Source organism: Lampetra fluviatilis, unplaced genomic scaffold, assembly GCF_964198595.1.
Source record: "Lampetra fluviatilis unplaced genomic scaffold, kcLamFluv1.1 SCAFFOLD_1339, whole genome shotgun sequence".
NCBI classification, from domain to species: Eukaryota; Metazoa; Chordata; class Hyperoartia; order Petromyzontiformes; family Petromyzontidae; genus Lampetra; species Lampetra fluviatilis.
In genome coordinates, this window is record NW_027621533.1 from 5,001 (window position 1) to 20,334 (window position 15,334).

The 15,334-nt window shown below is 55.8% G+C and overlaps 1 long non-coding RNA gene across 1 annotated transcript; it reads right to left on the reverse strand.

The window, feature by feature from the left end:
* Positions 1–8,816: 8,816 nt before the first annotated feature.
* Positions 8,817–12,093, reverse strand: LOC144955374 (uncharacterized). Its single transcript, XR_013641631.1, has 3 exons — positions 12,006–12,093; positions 10,366–10,444; positions 8,817–8,915 (listed from the first exon to the last, which is right to left on the reverse strand). It is a non-coding gene; the product is annotated as an uncharacterized LOC144955374 (long non-coding RNA).
* Positions 12,094–15,334: the final 3,241 nt, after the last annotated feature.

The following is a 15,334-nucleotide window of genomic DNA, read 5'->3' on the forward strand; positions in this document are numbered from 1 at the left end:
CCCTTCCCAGCACACACACACAGCGCCCCAGGGTCAGCCTTGCCTCGACCACCAACTCACCCACCCACTCACCCACTAATCAATCACCCACCAACTCAGCCACCCACCCACCCACTCACCCACTAATCAATCACCCACCAACTCACCCACCCACCCACTCACCCACTAATCAATCACCCACCAACTCACCCACCCACCCACTCACCCACCCACTCACTCACCCACCCACCCACCCACTCACTCACCCACCCACCCACTCACTCACCCACTAATCAATCACCCACCAACTCACCCACCCACCCACCCACCAACCCACCCACTCACTCACTCACCCACCCACCCACCCACTCACTCACCCACTAATCAATCACCCACCAACCCACCCACCCACCCACTCACTCACTCACCCACCCACCCACCCACTCACTCACTCACCCACCCACCCACTCACTCACCCACTAATCAATCACCCACCAACTCACCCACCCACCCACTCACCCACCCACTCACTCACCCACCCACCCACCCACTCACTCACCCACCCACCCACCCACTCACTCACCCACTAATCAATCACCCACCAACTCACCCACCCACCCACCCACCAACCCACCCACTCACTCACTCACCCACCCACCCACCCACTCACTCACCCACTAATCAATCACCCACCAACCCACCCACCCACCCACTCACTCACTCACCCACCCACCCACCCACCCACTCACTCACCCACCCACCCACTCACTCACCCACTAATCAATCACCCACCAACTCACCCACCCACCCACTCACCCACCCACTCACTCACCCACCCACCCACCCACCCACTCACTCACTCACCCACCCACCCACTCACTCACCCACTAATCAATCACCCACCAACTCACCCACCCACCCACCAACCCACCCACTCACTCACTCACCCACCCACCCACCCACCCACTCACTCACCCACTAATCAATCACCCACCAACCCACCCACCCACCCACTCACTCACTCACCCACCCACCCACTCACTCACCCACCCACCCACTCACTCACCCACTAATCAATCACCCACCAACTCACCCACCCACCCACTCACCCACCCACTCACTCACCCACCCACCCACCCACTCACTCACTCACCCACCCACCCACTCACTCACCCACTAATCAATCACCCACCAACTCACCCACCCACCCACCAACCCACCCACTCACTCACTCACCCACCCACCCACCCACTCACTCACCCACTAATCAATCACCCACCAACCCACCCACCCACCCACTCACTCACTCACCCACCCACCCACCCACTCACTCACCCACTAATCAATCACCCACCCACTCACCCACTAATCAATCACCCACCAACTCACCCACCCACCCACTCACTCACCCACCCACCCACCCACTCACCCACCCACTCACCCACTCACCCACCCACTCACCCACCCACCAACCCATGCTTGGCAGGCCATGCGTGATGGTGATGTTGGTGGGGTCACTGATGTACCTGGCTAGGATCTCCGTCATTTCTTTCGCCATTTCCTCCCTGAGAGAGCGAGAGAGAGAGAGGGTGAGTGCGTGAGTGAGGGGGTGAGTGGGTGGGTGGTTGAGTGGGTGAGTGGGTGGTGGGTTGAGTGGGTGAGTGGGTGGTTGAGTGGGTGAGTGGGTGGGTGGTTGAGTGGGTGAGTGGGTGGTTGAGTGGGTGAGTGGGTGAGTGGTTGAGTGGGTGAGTGGGTGGGTGGGTGAGTGGGTGAGTGCGTGAGTGAGGGGGTGAGTGGGTGGGTGGTTGAGTGGGTGAGTGGGTGGTTGAGTGGGTGAGTGGGTGAGTGGGTGAGTGGGTGGGTGGTTGAGTGGGTGAGTGGGTGGTTGAGTGGGTGAGTGGGTGAGTGAGTGGGTGAGTGAGTCAGTGGATGGGTGAACAGGTGAGTGTTTAGGTGAGTATATAGGCGAGTAGGTGAGTGGATGAGTCAATGAGAATGTGGGTGTGTAAGTGAGTGAGTGGGTGAAACAGTGTGTAGGTGAGTCGGTGAGTGAGTGTATGAGTGTGTAGGTGAGTAGGTGAGTGAGTAGGTGTGTAGGTGAGTGAGTGTTGAGTAGGTGAGTGTATGAGTGTGTAGGTGAGTAGGTGAGTAGGTGAGTGAGTAGGTGAGTGAGTGGTGAGTTGGTTAATGCCCAGGGGCAGCTGCTGCTGGGGGTGCCCCAACTCACATTGACATCTTAGCAGCAGTCGCCTGACTCCTGAGAAAGACAGCAGTGGATAGATCATGGTGGTGATGGTGGTGATGGTGGTGATGGTGATCGTGATGATGGTGGTGATGATGGTGGTGATGGTGATCGTGATGATGGTGGTGATGGTGGTGATGGTGGTGATGGTGGTGATGGTGGTGATGATGGTGGTGGTGATGGTGGTGATGATGATGATGGTGGTGATGATGGTGATGGTGGTGATGGTGGTGATGGTGGTGATGGTGGTGATGGTGATCGTGATGATGGTGGTGATGATGGTGGTGATGGTGCTGATGGTGGTGGTGATGGTGGTGATGATGATGATGGTGGTGATGGTGGTGATGGTGGTGATGATGATGATGATGATGGTGGTGATGATGGTGATGATGGTGGTGATGGTGGTGATGGTGGTGATGGTGGTGGTGATGGTGGTGATGGTGGTGGTGATGGTGGTGATGGTGGTGGTGATGGTGGTGATGGTGGTGGTGGTGATGGTGGTGGTGGTGGTGATGGTGTTGGTGATGGTGGTGATGGTGGTGGTGGTGGTGATGGTGGTGGTGGTAGTGATGGTGGTGGTGATGGTGGTGATGGTGTTGGTGGTGGTGGTGATGGTGGTGGTGATGGTGGTGATGGTGGTGATGGTGGTGACGGTGGTGATGGTGGTGATGATGGTGGTGGTGGTGGTGGTGGTGATGATGATGGTGATGGTGGTGGTGATGGTGGTGATGGTGGTGGTGGTGGTGATGGTGGTGGTGGTGGTGATGGTGGTGGTGATGGTGGTGATGGTGGTGATGATGGTGGTGGTGGTGATGGTGATGATGATGGTGATGGTGGTGATGGTGGTGATGATGGTGGTGATGGTGATGATGGTGATGATGGTGGTGATGGTGGTGGTGATGATGGTGATGGTGGTGATGGTGGTGGTGGTGGTGGTGATGGTGATGATGATGGTGATGGTGGTGGTGATGGTGGTGATGGTGGTGATGGTGGTGGTGATGGTGGTGATGGTGATGGTGGTGGTGGTGATGGTGATGGTGGTGATGATGGTGATGGTGATGATGGTGATGATGGTGGTGATGATGGTGATGGTGGTGGTGATGGTGGTGATGGTGATGATGGTGGTGATGGTGGTGATGGTAATGATGGTCGTGATGATGGTGCTGATGGTGGTGGTGATGGTGGTGGTGATGGTGGTGGTGATGGTGATGATGATGGTGATGGTGGTGGTGATGGTGGTGATGGTGGTGATGGTGGTGGTGATGGTGGTGATGGTGATGGTGGTGGTGGTGATGGTGATGGTGGTGATGATGGTGATGGTGATGATGGTGATGATGGTGGTGATGATGGTGATGGTGGTGGTGATGGTGGTGATGGTGATGATGGTGGTGATGGTGGTGATGGTAATGATGGTCGTGATGATGGTGCTGATGGTGGTGGTGATGGTGGTGGTGATGGTGGTGGTGATGGTGGTGGTGATGGTGATGATGATGGTGATGGTGGTGGTGATGGTGGTGATGGTGGTGATGGTGGTGGTGATGGTGGTGATGGTGATGGTGGTGGTGGTGATGGTGATGGTGGTGATGATGGTGATGGTGATGATGGTGATGATGGTGGTGATGATGGTGATGGTGGTGGTGATGGTGGTGATGGTGATGATGGTGATGGTGGTGGTGATGGTGGTGATGGTGATGATGGTGGTGATGGTGGTGATGGTAATGATGGTCGTGATGATGGTGCTGATGGTGGTGGTGATGGTGGTGGTGATGGTGGTGGTGGTGGTGGTGATGATGATGATGGTGATGGTGGTGATGGTGGTGATGGTGATGATGTTGGTGGTTAAACTCACACTGAGACGGGAGGAGTGGTTGAGTGGTTGATCAGCCTGGAACACAGAGAGAGTCACTCTGAGTGAGTCTGAGTGAGTCTCTGAGTGAGTCTGTGAGTGAGTCTGTGAGTGAGTATGTGAGTGAGTCTGTGTGAGTCTGTGAGTGAGTCTGTGAGTGAGTCTGTGAGTGAGTCTGAGTGAGTCTGTGAGTGAGTCTGAGTGAGTCTGTGAGTGAGTCTGTGAGTGAGTCTGTGAGTGAGTCTGTGAGTGAGTCTGTGAGTGAGTATGTGAGTGAGTCTGAGTGAGTCTGTGAGTGAGTCTGTGAGTGAGTCTGTGAGTGAGTCTGTGAGTGAGTCTGTGAGTGAGTCTGAGTGAGTCTGTGAGTGAGTCTGTGAGTGAGTCTGTGAGTGAGTCTGTGAGTGAGTCTGTGAGTGAGTCTGAGTGAGTCTGTGAGTGAGTCTGTGAGTGAGTCTGTGAGTGAGTCTGTGAGTGAGTCTGAGTGAGTCTGTGAGTGAGTCTGTGAGTGAGTCTGTGAGTGAGTCTGTGAGTGAGTCTGTGAGTGAGTCTGAGTGAGTCTGTGAGTGAGTCTGTGAGTGAGTATGTGAGTGAGTCTGAGTGAGTCTGTGAGTGAGTCTGTGAGTGAGTCTGTGAGTGAGTCTGAGTGAGTCTGTGAGTGAGTCTGTGTGAGTCTGTGAGTGAGTATGTGAGTGAGTCTGAGTGAGTCTGTGAGTGAGTCTGTGAGTGAGTCTGTGAGTGAGTCTGTGAGTGAGTCTGTGAGTGAGTCTGAGTGAGTCTGTGAGTGAGTCTGTGAGTGAGTCTGTGAGTGAGTCTGTGAGTGAGTCTGAGTGAGTCTGTTAGTGAGTCTGTGAGTGAGTCTGTGAGTGAGTCTGAGTGAGTCTGTGAGTGGGTCTGTGAGTGAGTCTGTGAGTGAGTCTGAGTGAGTCTGTGAGTGAGTCTGTGAGTGAGTCTGAGTGAGTCTGTGAGTGAGTCTGTGAGTGAGTCTGTGAGTGAGTCTGTGAGTGAGTCTGTGAGTGAGTCTGAGTGAGTCTGTTAGTGAGTCTGTGAGTGAGTCTGTGAGTGAGTCTGAGTGAGTCTGTGAGTGAGTCTGTGAGAGAGTCTGTGAGTGAGTCTGTTAGTGAGTCTGTGAGTGAGTCTGTGAGTGAGTCTGTGAGTGAGTCTGAGTGAGTCTGTGAGTGAGTCTGTGAGTGAGTCTGTGAGTGAGTCTGTTAGTGAGTCTGTGAGTGAGTCTGTGAGTGAGTCTGAGTGAGTCTCTGAGTGAGTCTGTGAGTGAGTCTGTGAGTGAGTCTGTGAGTGAGTCTGAGTGAGTCTCTGAGTGAGTCTGTGAGTGAGTCTGTGAGTGAGTCTGTGAGTGAGTCTGTGAGTGAGTCTATGAGTGAGTCTGTGAGTGAGTCTGAGTGAGTCTCTGAGTGAGTCTGTGAGTGAGTCTGTGAGTGAGTCTGTGAGTGAGTCTGAGTGAGTCTCTGAGTGAGTCTGTGAGTGAGTCTGTGAGTGAGTCTGTGAGTGAGTCTGAGTGAGTCTGTGAGTGAGTCTGTGAGTGAGTCTGTGAGTGAGTCTGTGAGTGAGTCTGAGTGAGTCTCTGAGTGAGTCTGTGAGTGAGTCTGTGAATCTGTGAGTGAGTCTCTGAGTGAGTCTGTAAGTGAGTCTGAGTGAGTCTGTGAGTGAGTCTGTGAGTGAGTCTGTGAGTGAGTCTGTCAGTGAGTCTGTGAGTGAGTCTGTGAGTGAGTCTGAGTGAGTCTGTGAGTGAGTCTATGAGTGAGTCTGTGAGTGAGTCTGAGTGAGTCTGTGAGTGAGTCTGAGTGAGTCTGTGAGTGAGTCTGTGAGTGAGTCTGTGAGTGAGTCTGTGAGTGAGTCTGAGTGAGTCTGTGAGTGAGTCTGAGTGAGTCTCTGAGTGAGTCTGTGAGTGAGTCTGTGAGTGAGTCTGTGAGTGAGTCTGTGAGTGAGTCTGAGTGAGTCTGTTAGTGAGTCTGTGAGTGAGTCTGTGAGTGAGTCTGAGTGAGTCTGTGAGTGAGTCTGTGAGTGAGTCTGTGAGTGAGTCTGTGAGTGAGTCTGTGAGTGAGTCTGAGTGAGTCTCTGAGTGAGTCTGTGAGTGAGTCTGTGAGTGAGTCTGTGAGTGAGTCTGAGTGAGTCTGTGTGAGTCTCTGAGTGAGTCTGTGAGTGAGTCTGTGAGTGAGTCTGTGAGTGAGTCTGTGAGTGAGTCTGTGAGTGAGTCTCTGAGTGAGTCTGTGAGTGAGTCTGTGAGTGAGTCTGTGAGTGAGTCTGTGAGTGAGTCTGTGAGTGAGTCTGTGAGTGAGTCTGAGTGAGTCTGTGAGTGAGTCTGTGAGTGAGTCTGAGTGAGTCTGTGAGTGAGTCTGTGAGTGAGTCTGTGAGTGAGTCTGTGAGTGAGTCTGTGAGTGAGTCTGAGTGAGTCTCTGAGTGAGTCTGTGAGTGAGTCTCTGAGTGAGTCTGTGAGTGAGTCTGTGAGTGAGTCTGTGAGTGAGTCTCTGAGTGAGTCTGAGTGAGTCTCTGAGTGAGTCTGTGAGTGAGTCTCTGAGTGAGTCTGTGAGTGAGTCTGTGAGTGAGTCTCTGAGTGAGTCTGTGAGTGAGTCTGTGTGAGTCTGTGAGTGAGTCTGTGAGTGAGTCTGTGAGTGAGTCTGTGAGTGAGTCTGAGTGAGTCTGTTAGTGAGTCTGTGAGTGAGTCTGTGAGTGAGTCTGAGTGAGTCTGTGAGTGAGTCTGTGAGTGAGTCTGTGAGTGAGTCTGTGAGTGAGTCTGAGTGAGTCTGTTAGTGAGTCTGTGAGTGAGTCTGTGAGTGAGTCTGTGAGTGAGTCTGAGTGAGTCTCTGAGTGAGTCTGTGAGTGAGTCTCTGAGTGAGTCTGTGAGTGAGTCTGTGAGTGAGTCTGTGAGTGAGTCTGAGTGAGTCTCTGAGTGAGTCTGTGAGTGAGTCTGTGAGTGAGTCTGTGAGTGAGTCTGTGAGTGAGTCTGTGAGTGAGTCTGAGTGAGTCTCTGAGTGAGTCTGTGAGTGAGTCTGTGAGTGAGTCTGAGTGAGTCTCTGAGTGAGTCTGTGAGTGAGTCTGTGAGTGAGTCTGTGAGTGAGTCTGAGTGAGTCTCTGAGTGAGTCTGTGAGTGAGTCTGTGAGTCTGTGAGTGAGTCTCTGAGTGAGTCTGTGAGTGAGTCTGAGTGAGTCTGTGAGTGAGTCTGTGAGTGAGTCTGTGAGTGAGTCTGTCAGTGAGTCTGTGAGTGAGTCTGAGTGAGTCTGTGAGTGAGTCTGTGAGTGAGTCTGTGAGTGAGTCTGAGTGAGTCTGTGAGTGAGTCTGTGAGTGAGTCTCTGAGTGAGTCTGTGAGTGAGTCTGTGAGTGTGTCTGTGAGTGAGTCTGTGAGTGAGTCTGTTAGTGAGTCTGTGAGTGAGTCTGTGAGTGAGTCTGTGAGTGAGTCTGAGTGAGTCTGTGTCTGTGAGTGAGTCTGAGTGAGTCTCTGAGTGAGTCTGTGAGTGAGTCTCTGAGTGAGTCTGTGAGTGAGTCTGTGAGTGAGTCTGTGAGTGAGTCTGAGTGAGTCTCTGAGTGAGTCTGTGAGTGAGTCTGTGAGTGAGTCTGAGTGAGTCTCTGAGTGAGTCTGTGAGTGAGTCTGTGAGTGAGTCTGAGTGAGTCTCTGAGTGAGTCTGTGAGTGAGTCTGTGAGTCTGTGAGTGAGTCTCTGAGTGAGTCTGTGAGTGAGTCTGAGTGAGTCTGTGAGTGAGTCTGTGAGTGAGTCTGTGAGTGAGTCTGTCAGTGAGTCTGTGAGTGAGTCTGTGAGTGAGTCTGTGAGTGAGTCTGTGAGTGAGTCTGAGTGAGTCTGTGAGTGAGTCTGTGAGTGAGTCTGTGAGTGAGTCTGAGTGAGTCTGTGAGTGAGTCTGAGTGAGTCTGTGAGTGAGTCTGTGAGTGAGTCTGTGAGTGAGTCTGTGAGTGAGTCTGAGTGAGTCTGTGAGTGAGTCTGTGAGTGAGTCTGTGAGTGAGTCTGTGTGAGTCTCTGAGTGAGTCTGTGAGTGAGTATGTGAGTCTGTGTGAGTCTGTGAGTGAGTCTGTGAGTGAGTCTCTGAGTGAGTCTGTGAGTGAGTCTGTGAGTGAGTCTGTGAGTGAGTCTGTGAGTGAGTCTCTGAGTGAGTCTCTGAGTGAGTCTGTGAGTGAGTCTGTGAGTGAGTCTCTGAGTGAGTCTGTGAGTGAGTCTGTGAGTGAGTCTGTGAGTGAGTATGTGAGTGAGTCTGTGAGTGAGTCTGTGAGTGAGTCTGTGAGTGAGTCTGTGAGTGAGTCTCTGAGTGAGTCTGTGAGTGAGTCTGTGAGTGAGTCTGTGAGTGAGTCTGTGAGTGAGTCTGTGAGTGAGTCTGAGTGAGTCTCTGAGTGAGTCTGTGAGTGAGTCTGTGAGTGAGTCTGTGAGTGAGTCTGTGAGTGAGTCTGAGTGAGTCTCTGAGTGAGTCCGTGAGTAAGTCTGTGAGTGAGTCTGTGAGTGAGTGTGTGAGTGAGTCTGTGAGTGAGTCTGTGAGTGAGTATGTGAGTGAGTCTGTGAGTGAGTCTGTGAGTGAGTCTCTGAGTGAGTCTGTGAGTGAGTCTGTGAGTGAGTCTGTGAGTGAGTCTGTGTGAGTGGCTCCACTCCTTCACTGCACTTGCCCCCACACCCCATGCAAGGCTACCTGGGCATCATTTGACGCCTCTGCCTTTAGCTTTACACTCACGTGCGTGGCGCGGGTTGAGGGTGGGGGCTGGCCCCTCCCCCCTCACCCCCCCCCTCCTCTCCGCCGATCCTGCGAGCGAGCTCCGAGTCCCGCATCTCCTGGAGCCGGGAACTCTCCCGGAGCTCCGCCTCCTCGCGATCCAACTCCGCCTGGCGCTCCATCTCCTCCTGGGGACGGCGTGGAGTCGTTCGTGACGTCGTTCACTCACCCACTCGGCCACCCACTCAATCACCCACTCACCCACCCACTCACCCACCCACCCACACACTCGCTCACACCGCCCACTCGCCCACTCGCTCATCCACCCACTCGCTCAACCGCCCACTCGCCCACCCGCTCAATCACTCACCCACCCACTCACCCCCTCACCCACTCACCCACCCACTCGCTCGCCCACCCACTCACCCACCCACTCACCCACCCACTCAACCACCCACTCACCCACCCACTCACCCACCCACCCACTCACCCACTCACCCACTCACCCACCCACTCACCCACCCACTCACCCACTCAACCACTCACCCACACACTCACCCACCCACTCACTCACCCACCCACTCACCCACCCACTCACCCACCCACCCTCACTCACCCACCCACTCACCCACTCACTCACCCACCCACTCACTCACTCACCCACCCACTCACCCACCCACTCACCAACCCACCCACTCACCCCACCCACTCACCCACTCACCCACCCACTCACCCACCCACTCCCCCACTCAACCACTCACCCACCCACTCACCCACCCACTCACCCACCCACTCACTCACTCACCCACTCACCCACTCACTCACCCACTCACCCACTCACCCACTCACTCAACCATCCACCCACTCACTCACTCACCCACTCACCCACTCACTCACCCACTCACCCACTCACTCACCCACCCACTCACTCACCCACTCACCCACTCACCCACCCACCCACTCACCCACCCACTCACCCACTCACCCACCCACCCCACTCACCCACCCACTCACCCACTCACCCACCCACCCACTCACTCACCCACTCACACACTCACTCACTCACTCACCCACCCACTCACCCACTCACCCACCCACCCACTCACTCACTCACTCACCCACCCACTCACCCACTCACCCACCCACGCACCTACTCACCCACTCACTCACTCACTCACCCACCCACTCACCCACTCACCCACCCACCCACCCACTCACTCACCCACTCACTCACCCACTCACTCACCCACCCACCCACCCACTCACTCACTCACCCACTCACCCACCCACCCACTCACTCACCCACTCACTCACTCACCCACTCACTCACTCACTCACCCACTCACTCACCCACCCACCCACCCACTCACCCACTCACCCACTCACTCACCCACCCACCCACCCACTCACCCACTCACCCACTCACTCACCCACTCACCCACTCACCCACTCACTCACCCACTCACCCACTCACTCACCCACTCACCCACTCACCCACTCACCCACTCACCCACTCACTCACCCACTCACCCACCCACCCACTCACTCACTCACGCACTCACCCACCCACCCACTCACCCACTCACCCACTCACTCACCCACCCACTCACCCACTCACTCACCCACTCACCCACTCACCCTAAACTTTCGTTGCTCCACCTCTCTCCTCTTCTGCTGCTCCTCCTCGTGCCTCCTTCTCACCTCCATCTCCGCTTTCCTGAACATCGTCAACATCATCAACATCATCAACATCATCATCATCAGCACCATCATCAGCGTCATCATCATCAACACCATCATCAACACCGTCATCACCACCACATCACCACCACCATCACCACCACCATCACCACCACCAATCACCACCACCATCACCACCATCACCACCACCATCACATCACCACACCATCACCCACCACCACCATATCACCACACCACCACCCCCATCTCTCATTATCACCACCACCATCACAATCACCACCCCCAATCACCACCACACCACCACCACCACCACACCATCACCACCATCATCACCACCACACCACCACCACCATCACCACCATCATCACCACCCCCAATCACCACCATCACCACCACCACCACCACCACCACCACCATCACCACCATCATCACCACCCCCAATCACCACCATCACCACCACCACACCACCATCAGCACCACCCCCAATCACCACCACCATCACCACCACCACCACCACCACCACCATCATCACCACCCCCAATCACCACCATCACCACCACCACACCACCATCAGCACCACCCCCAATCACCACCCCCAATCACCACCACCACCACCACACCACCATCATCACCACCCCCAATCACCACCATCACCATCACCACCACCACACCACCATCACCACCACCACCCCCAATCACCACCATCACCACCACCACACCACCATCATCACCACCCCCAATCACCACCATCACCATTACCACCACCACACCACCATCACCACCACCCCCAATCACCACCATCACCACCACCACACCACCATCATCACCACCCCCAATCACCACCATCACCACCACCACACCACCATCACCACCACCCCCCAATCACCACCATCACCACCACCACACCACCATCATCACCACCCCCAATCACCACCATCACCACCACCACCCACCATCATCACCACCCCCAATCACCACCATCACCATTACCACCACCACACCACCATCACCACCACCCCCAATCACCACCATCACCACCACCACACCACCATCATCACCACCCCCAATCACCACCATCACCACCACCACACCACCATCATCACCACCCCCAATCACCACACCCCACCACCACACCCCACCACCACCCCCCACCACCACCACCCCCACCACCACCCCCACCACCACCCCCACCACCACCCCCACCACCACCACCCCCACCACCACCCCCACCACCACCCCCACCACCACCCCCACCACCACCCCCACCACCACCACCCCCACCACCACCCCCACCACCACCCCCACCACCACCCCCACCACCACCCCCATCACCACCCCCACCACCACCCCCCACCCCCACCACCCCCACCACCACACCACCACCACCACCACCCCCAATCACCACCACTACCAATCACCACCACCACCACCACCACCCCCACCACCACCCCCCACCCCCACCACCCCCACCACCACCCCCACCACCACCCCCACCACCACCACCCCCACCACCACCACCATCACCACCCCCACCACCACCCCCCACCACCACCCCCACCACCACCCCAGTCTCTCACTGTGAGCGCTCCTCCTCCTCCCTCCTCCTGGCCTCCTCCTCGTGTCTCCGCCGCTCCCTCTCGCGCTCCATCTCCTGCTGGATCCTGCCTAGTCGCTCCATCTCCTGCTGCTGCTGCTCCTGCTGCTGCTGCTGCTGCCGCTGGCGGCTCGACAGCTCCTGCAGCAGACGCGTGCACGACGACTCCAGGCTCGAGAACGACGCCTCCATGTCCACACGTGGCACAGCGGAGCTCTGCGGAGGAGGGGGGGAGAGTGGTGAGGAGGTGGTGGTGATGGTGATGGTGGTGATGGTGGTGGTGGTGATGGTGGTGATGGTGGTGGTGATGGTGGTGGTGAGGTGGTGGTGGTGGTGGTGGTGATGGTGATGGTGGTGATGGTGGTGAGGAGGTGGTGGTGAGGTGGTGGTGTTGAGGAGGTGGTGTTGAGGAGGTGGTGGTGATGATGGTGGTGGTGGTGGTGGTGATGGTGGTGATGGTGGTGAGGAGGTGGTGGTGAGGAGGTGGTGTTGAGGAGGTGGTGTTGAGGAGGTGGTGGTGATGAGGGTGGTGGTGAGGAGGTGGTGGTGATGGTGGTGGTGATGGTGGTGATTGGGGGTGATGGTGGTGAGGAGGAGGTGGTGAGGAGGTGGTGGTGAGGTGGTGGTGAGGAGCAGGTGGTGGTGAGGAGGTAGTGGTGAGGAGGTGGTGTTGAGGAGGTGGTGGTGATGATGGTGATGGTGGTGAGGAGGTGGTGGTGAGGTGGTGGTGGTGGTGAGGAGGTGGTGAGAAGGTGGTGGTATTGAGGGGGTGGTGAGGAGGAGGTGGTGGTGAGCAGAAGGTGGTGGTGAGGAGGTGGTGGTGATGATGGTGATGATGATGATGATGATGATGGTGGTGGTGATGATGGTGATGATGGCGATGATGATGATGATGGTGGTGGTGATGATGGTGATGATGGTGATGATGGTGATGGTGGTGGTGATGATGGTGATGATGGTGATGATGGTGATGATGGTGGTGATGATGGTGATGGTGGTGATGATGGTGATGATGGTGATGGTGGTGATGATGATGGTGATGATGGTGATGATGGTGATGGTGATGATGGTGATGATGATGGTGGTGATGGTGGTGAGGAGGTGGTGGTGATGGTGGTGGTGATGGTGGTGGTGATGGTGGTGGTGGTGGTGAGGAGGTGGTGGTGGTGAGGAGGTGGTGTTGAGGAGGTGGTGGTGATGATGGTGATGGTGGTGAGGAGGTGGTGGTGAGGTGGTGGTGGTGGTGAGGAGGAGGTGGTGGTGAGGTGGTGGTGGTGGTGGTGAGGAGGAGGTGGTGGTGAGGAGGTGGTGTTGAGGAGGTGGTGTTGAGGAGGTGGTGGTGATGATGGTGATGGTGGTGAGGAGGTGGTGGTGAGGTGGTGGTGGTGGTGAGGAGGTGGTGAGAAGGTGGTGGTATTGAGGGGGTGGTGAGGAGGAGGTGGTGGTGAGCAGAAGGTGGTGGTGAGGAGGTGGTGGTGATGATGGTGATGATGATGATGATGATGGTGGTGGTGATGATGGTGATGATGATGATGATGGTGGTGGTGATGATGGTGATGATGGTGATGATGGTGATGGTGGTGGTGATGATGGTGATGATGGTGATGGTGGTGGTGATGATGGTGATGATGGTGATGATGGTGGTGATGATGGTGATGGTGGTGATGATGGTGATGATGGTGATGGTGGTGGTGATGATGGTGATGATGGTGATGATGGTGATGATGGTGATGATGATGGTGGTGATGGTGGTGAGGAGGTGGTGGTGATGGTGGTGGTGATGGTGGTGGTGATGGTGGTGGTGATGGTGGTGAGGAGGTGGTGGTGAGGAGGTGGTGTTGAGGAGGTGGTGTTGAGGAGGAGGTGGTGTTGAGGAGGTGGTGGTGATGATGGTGATGGTGGTGAGGACGTGGTGGTGAGGTGGTGGTGGTGGTGAGGAGGAGGTGGTGGTGAGGAGGTGGTGGTGAGGTGGTGGTGGTGGTGAGGAGGAGGTGGTGGTGAGGAGGTGGTGGTGGTGGTGAGGAGGTGGTGTTGAGGAGGTGGTGGTGATGATGGTGATGGTGGTGAGGACGTGGTGGTGAGGTGGTGGTGGTGGTGAGGAGGAGGTGGTGGTGAGGAGGTGGTGGTGAGGTGGTGGTGGTGGTGAGGAGGAGGTGGTGGTGAGGAGGTGGTGGTGGTGGTGAGGAGGTGGTGGTGAGGAGGTGGTGGTGATGATGGTGATGGTGGTGAGGAGGTGGTGGTGAGGTGGTGGTGGTGGTGAGGAGGAGGTGGTGGTGAGGAGGTGGTGGTGGTGAGGAGGTGGTGAGAGGTGGTGGTATTGAGCGGGTGGTGAGGAGGAGGTTGTGGTGAGCAGAAGGTGGTGGTGAGGAGGTGGTGGTGAGGAGGAGAAGGAGGTGGTGGTGGTGATGGTGGTGATGGTGATAATGGTGATGATAATAGTGATGATGGTGATGATGGTGATGATGGTGGTGATGATGAAGGTGATGATGGTGATGATGATGATGATAGTGATGGTGGTGGTGATGATGGTGATGATGGTGGTGGTGATGATGGTGATGATGGTGATGGTGGTGGTGATGATGGTGATGATGATAATAGTGATGGTGATGATGGTGATGATGATGGTGATGATGGTGATGATGGTGATGGTGATGATGGTGATGATGGTGATGATGGTGATGGTGATGATGGTGATGGTGATGATGGTGATGATGGTGATGATGGTGATGATGATGGTGATGATGGTGATGACCCCTAGAAGCACGAACCTTGATCCGAGCTGTGGCGCTCACGATGGCCGTCTCGATGTCCTGCACCTGAGACGACAGAGACACAAAGATAAAGACAAAGATCCCCCGCGTAGCCTCCACAGTCTGTTGTGGCAAGTGCTGTTAGCGAGCACCTATAACGTCGGCCCTGTGGCACACGAGGGGGGGGTGGGTGGCCAGCACCACGCCCGGCCGCCTTTGTCTCCCCAGTGGCGATCTTTGCACACCGCCCCAGGTACTCATTTGAGGCTGAGTCGACCTAGGGGAGGCCCAGCACCGATTCAGAGAATCGTCAGCGGTGGTGGCCGTGAGCGCGAATCGAACTCATGTCGCCAGGTTCGTAGCGCAGCGTGGCGCTAACCACTACACCCACCGCTCCCCACACACACTCACTCACACACTCACACACACATACACACTCACACATACACACAGTCACTCACACACATTCACACGCACTCACACACACACGTTCACACACACACACTCACACACGTTCACACACACACCCACTCACACCCACTCACACTCACACACTCACTCA